At 37.9% G+C, this 6283-nt stretch overlaps 1 non-coding gene across 1 annotated transcript; it reads left to right on the forward strand.

Moving 5' to 3' along the window:
- Window positions 1-5898: 5898 nt before the first annotated feature.
- Window positions 5899-5970, forward strand: trnae-uuc (transfer RNA glutamic acid (anticodon UUC)). Its single transcript has one exon. It is a non-coding gene; the product is annotated as a tRNA-Glu (tRNA).
- Window positions 5971-6283: the final 313 nt, after the last annotated feature.

Genomic DNA, 6283 nt, shown 5'->3' on the forward strand with positions numbered 1-6283 from the left:
GTATTTTCTTGTCGATTGTAATTTACAGTAATGACCGAGACATAAAACAGTGCTACTTTGTGGGGGAAATCTCCTCGTTTTTATGGCCTCTGACATATAATTAAAGAAACATCCAGTGGAGAAACACTGAGCAGAAGTATTCTGGGCTTGCATTATCAGGCTGAGCACAAATTAAGGTTGTCATAAATCTACCTGCCCTCTGGTGCCACACAGCTCGCTGAGATCTCCATCCCTCTTTTGGACAGAGTCCATCTCTCCGTCCTGCTCTCTGTTTTCTGCCCCCATCTTCTCCACTCAGAGCCCGAACTCTCTGCACATCCGCCGGGCCAAGGAAGCTCAAAGTGGTAATTGGGTCTTAAAAACCAGACTTGTCATTGAAATGAGGGTTTCATCTCAATTACTATGAGATTTATTTAAGACTATTACCGCGTGATGGATTATAACTGACAAAGTTAATGCAGCTTGTTATGAATCATCAGTGTGTTATATACTTTATCTGGCTCTGAGGCCTTTTAGAGGCTAATTGAAGCTTTTAGCCTTGTTTATCTTGCTGTGGGAGCAAGGAAACATCAAAAAATCACTGGGGGGTGATTGGAGATTGGGACCCACTTTGCACAATATTACTCCAGAAGTGCTGTCGACAAGGAGACGCACACATTAAAGCTGAGGAGTACGAGATCAATGTGGAGTTCTATCTGAGAAATCAATCATAAACCCAACAAATGCTGACACAAACTTGCAGGTATTCCTTCAGGGACAGATCTTGCACCTAATTGTTATCGTGGATTGCCATCTTGTGGTTGACTCGTGGTACTGCATGGAGCAGTAGACCTGTGTCTTGTGTAATAATAACATCAGGACAACTCATGTAAAACCAGGCACCTTCATCTGCCAGTGCCATCTTCTAATGAATGGATGAACTACACCTCATCTTGTTAGTGACCTTCTGGAAACATTTCAAGGATGCAGCGTTGTATCGCCCACATTATTTCAATTATTTCCTTGGCTCCTTGGCTGCAGCAGCGGAATAAAAAGAAAAAAGAAGTGTGGCTGCTTGTGCTGCATGAATATGGGCCTGTAGCTATAAACAAAAAGACTTGTCAGAGTGCGGGTTTATTAGCAGCACATTATGATGGCATTATGTTTGACAGTGCTGCCTCGTGAGTGCCCTCGCTGCCTGCCTCAACATGAATGGGCTCAAACTTGGATGTTAGCAGTTTACATTGTTTGGCCTTGGATCAGCTGCCTTTACTTTGTGATGATGATGATCCACTGCAGCACAGTTTAAAGTCATACAAATCAATAAAAGGCACGGAAAGAATTTGTGAATGCATTTACAGACAGCTATTGACTGGATAATATACATAATGACCTGCGGTGCAATCAATTGCAGCGATTCCTCCTGCTCATTGAGTTTAATTAGCTGCTGACCGCTCATAATGTTTGCGTTAATTAATAGCTATCTGTCATTTTCATTGGATCTCGCTGGCAAGAGCTTCAGTCTGTTTTAACTGCAAGAACGTCCTTCATTTAGCCATTGAAAATCAATGCCAGTCTGTCATTTCAGGCTCAGTATCATTCAAAATAATGCAAGAGCCTGCAATGTTTTATCTCTGTCTTTGGGTCATAATGAGTTCAATTTGCTGATCCTCTGTGTTTGTGGGTCAGGGTACTAAAGTATAATCCGTATTTCTGACTAAACCAAAATACGAAAATACGGAAACAGCACCCCTTTTTCCTTTTTTGTATTAAACCAAATACAGAAAAACGGAGTTTGCTCTGAGCATCAAAAAATGAAAAAAAAAACAATAAAAAAAACGGCCCAAATTATTTTTTTTGCAAATTCCTTTTTTGATTTTTGTTTCTCATTTATTAATATGACGGCGGACAGACCGGAAGCGGAAGTGGCATGTAACAACCTCAAAATAAAAGTAGCGTGCTAACTTATTAACATGCATAATAAAGTAAAAAAAAAAATATATATATATATATATTATCATACACTGTTATAGGGTACCGTTCTCTTTCTACAGCCATTTATGGTCAATGAGGCTGAGGTCTGTGAAGTCATGGGTAATCTACTACTGAAAGACTTCTAAAGGTGTAAGAGTAAATGTGTTGAATGGTTGTTTGTCTCTAAAACTCCATGCACAAAGATTCTTCGAGCAGGACTTGAACCCAGGTCCTCTCGCTGCAAAGGTAAGAGCACTAACCACTACACCAACCATGTTGCCCATGTTATGGGACAGACGTTCTTAAATATTTCATCAGTCTGACCTTTTTTTGAAGTTGTGGTTCTATTATTGAAAGACTTCCAAATTGTACGGAAAAGGATTCAAGGACATATAGCTCAAGTTAACGACTGGAGTCCCGATGGTCAGCGGTTCGAATCTTACACGAAGTGAATGTTTAAGTAGAACAGTGTGGAAATTTACCTAATCGCCCTATTGCATGTTTTGAATGGACTGGTGAACAGTCCAGGGTGTACCCCACCTATCACCCTATGACAGCTGAGCTTGGAACATGAGAACATGAAAAACTCCATGCAGAAAGATCCAGGTTCCAACTGGGTCTTGTTCCAAAGGCAAGAGCGATAACCACTACACCAGCCGTGTAGGCCAGTGTCCCGCACAGACATTCTTAAATACTTCATCAGTGTGACGTTTTTTTGGCGTTTTTGGGTCATCTGTTATTGAAAGACGTCCAACGTTTAAGTGATTCTATGTGAGGACAAATCATGTGGTTTAGTTAAAGACTAGAGTTCCTGAGGTCAGGGGTTCAACTCTTGGAAGAAGCAACTTTTTAAGCACAATATTCAACAAAACCTGAGGACGAGCGTAGACAGTTAGCTCAGCTGGTTAGACTCACACTTTGACTCGTCCACAGTTTTCACCTGTTAACAATGTAAAAAGGATGGTTTACTTGATGTTTCATTGATGATATAACACAATAAAAGGAGGAAAACTTCATTTGTTTGTAGACTGGGGTTGTGTTATGTGTAATATTTATCAGACTCCTCTGACAATCATGAAAGACTCTTTTTATAGATAGGTAAATGAGTGCATTAGTTATCTATGTGTCAAACCCAGTTTCTTGCATAAATATACATTTTTATCAATTAACTATTCTTGGCAAAAAATGTGTATATTTATGTATTTATTTGTTTTGTTTATATGTATAGACTATGTCTTTTTTGTTTTTAGCAAGTCAATTATAATTAAAACTATATTTCTTTTAAAATCACTATTTAATTCACTATAAGTTTAAATAATGCAGTTTGAACTGTAGCTTCTGATCGGCTCTCTCTGTGGTGTCAGGCCTGCTGTTCCCCTCACTACACGACAGGTGGCGCAGAAGGGACCGCTTATCTGGTATTTTATTTGTCCTGTTGCACCTGAACGCAGCACGAAACCTGTACATTTTGCCGTATTTCGTGACGTATTTTTGGACAAAAATAAATGTGAGTCGCTGGACATGACTTCACGTCTGAGTGAATTCACTCAGCATGTTTATCTTCAACTGTAATTCATGTGTTCATCACATTTATCCGTGACTTTATGAACCGATAGTGACGAATAGACAATATGAGACGTAACAGGGATTTCTATTAAAAAAAATATATTGTTATAGCAGAAGATGATGGTTCTAATCTTACGATGAGCTGAATTTCACATTTTAAAAGAACCCATAAAACACCAGTAAGAATAGCTGATGCTGTAAGAATACGACTGAATAAGTCTGAGTTTGTACAGTAAGTTGAAACCCTTTGGTAATGTTAATTTTTCTGAGTTCAATATTCAATGTAAACAAACAACGATTACTGCATTATTAAACGATTACTAAATTCATTGTCAAATACTGTAATAATCAATTAATTGTTTTTTTTTATCACAAATGTTGAACATTTTCCGGTTTCTTTGTTCCTTATAACAAAGAAATAATTAAAACTGAATCATTTTTGGTTTGTGGATAAAAAGAAATCTGAGAATCAACATTTCCAGGTTTGAGAAACACTGATCAACATTTTTCAAAAATTTTCTGGACCAAACAAATACTCGATTAATAGAGAAAATAATAATAATTAACATTTCCTGGATTCTTTTTCTTTCTTTAACAAACAGAAAACAACATAATTTGTATGTGTAAGAGAAAATTAAATGAAATGTGTGTGTGTTTACATATGGAGCAGTGACGTCACATTAGCAGCAAGCTTGATCTGAACACCTGTGATTGGATCACACAGGTCAGATGTTAACAGCAGGTGAGAACAGAGCGTCAACAGAACATCTAAGAAGTGTGTGGATCATTTTTAAGCAGCAGTCACCACACGTGTGTGTGCCCGCTGCTCCTCGTCCTCCTGGGTGTCTCCTCCTGCTCCTCCTGCTGGCTTCGCGTGCGTGCGTGGAAGGCATTATGGAAGGTCCGACTGGCAAACAGAAAATGAATGATTCCAATTAGATTTATCGAGAGGGGAGGGCGCGGACCGCACTCAGCGGTCTTCAAGGCAGAGGGGGCGGGGCTCTATCCAGTTCTCATGATACATCCGTAGTCCACATTCAAAGAAACGGTGCATTCATGTACAAACAAACACACCCCTGAATATAAAATAGCACCCCAGCTTTGAAGGTGTTGTAAATGATTTGTTTATTTATTTTAGTAAATGTTAAAATGACCACTAGACCCATCCTTACTATGCTGCAATTTATGTTCAAATAAAGCTAAATCAACATAACAAGCAGGGATCATTTATTTAAAAAAGAAGGGGGCACTAAATCCGAATTTTACATATTCTGGACTTTCTAACCTTAATGGAACAGCTAACAATAACACTAATTACATGGGTTGTTTGATAATCTGTTAGTCTTTTATTTCACTTGCGAAAAGGTCCAACTGTTTACTGAAGCAGGGTCCAGATTATATAATCTAACAAAATTTACAACAACATGGTTTTCAGACACTTAACAGCCTTTTATTATAGGAATAGAATCTGTGGAGGTTCTCAGTCATTCAGGTAATTTTCATCTTGGGTGAACGTTCTGCATTGTATCTGCATAACAACAATCGAGTACAGAACTTGGATGAAAGGTGAAACATCTTCAACTTAACTCAAGCAAGTGCACTTGTCTGCACCTAACCACAGAACCATGCATGCTAAAATAAAACAAGATAAAATAAAATGTTAAAGAAGACACAAACAGCTATACAAGAGGAAGAAAATATTAAGGTGTACAAATTGTATGTTAAAATGTAAGGGCTAACAGGAATAGGGGATTTAAATTTAGAATATTTAGTGAAAAGTGTGCAGGTTAGTGCAAAGTTATGAATGAGTACAGTTTAAGAATATGACCACTGAACAATAATATAAATTTATTGCAGTCAGTTGGAAGCATTTAAAGACTGGATATGGTCTATGCTAGGGGTGTCAAACTCAAATGACCTAGGGGCCAATGAGCATATAGTCTGGTCAAGTAGGGGCCGACAGAGGAAAGAAAGTGGAAAAAACAACTATTTCATAGCCGGTGGGCAATATAAGATATTCATTATGATATTAGATATAAGTAAAAGTGCTTGTTTTGATATAAAATGATTCACAATAAAAACATATTCATGATGCACAAAAACGGAGAATTAAATTGAAAATTTAGCAAATAGTGATGAGGATAATTGTGATAGAAACAGGTTAAATATATGTAATTTCATGTTGAGTGTAATACATTTAATAAAGCAATGATTACAACCGAATATTATTACTATTATAAAAATATTGCCGGCAAATACATCTAGTCTTATATTCTGTCTCTATTCCATCACCTTGCACAGTGGTGGGCTGGCCGCATAAAATTGATTGGAGGGCTACGTGGACATGTGGTCTATACAGTCATCTACTATTGTACGTGGTCCCATATGGTCTAGCGGTTAGGATTCCTGGTTTTCACCCAGGTGGCCCGGGTTCGACTCCCGGTATGGGAACTGTAATTTGGATTACCTGTGGTCAAGTGGAACTTAGCTTGTAACCAGATGGCTGTTCTAATTCTAGAAATAATCAAGTAGAGGATGGGTTAAATGCATATTTATTTCCCCCTGTGGAACTGCTTTATCCTCCTCATGAGGGTTGCGGGGGTGCTGTACCAATCCCAGTTGAACAACAATAACAATTATATTTTAGCATTAAAAATAAAATGTTGATTAAAGAGCTTCTACATGCTGGTGTATTAGGCATTACAGAAACATACACAAATAAATAAATTGATATTTACCTAGTTGTTAATTTAGGACGGCTGTG

Source organism: Solea solea, chromosome 1 (genome assembly GCF_958295425.1).
Source record: "Solea solea chromosome 1, fSolSol10.1, whole genome shotgun sequence".
Lineage (NCBI taxonomy): Eukaryota > Metazoa > Chordata > Actinopteri > Pleuronectiformes > Soleidae > Solea > Solea solea.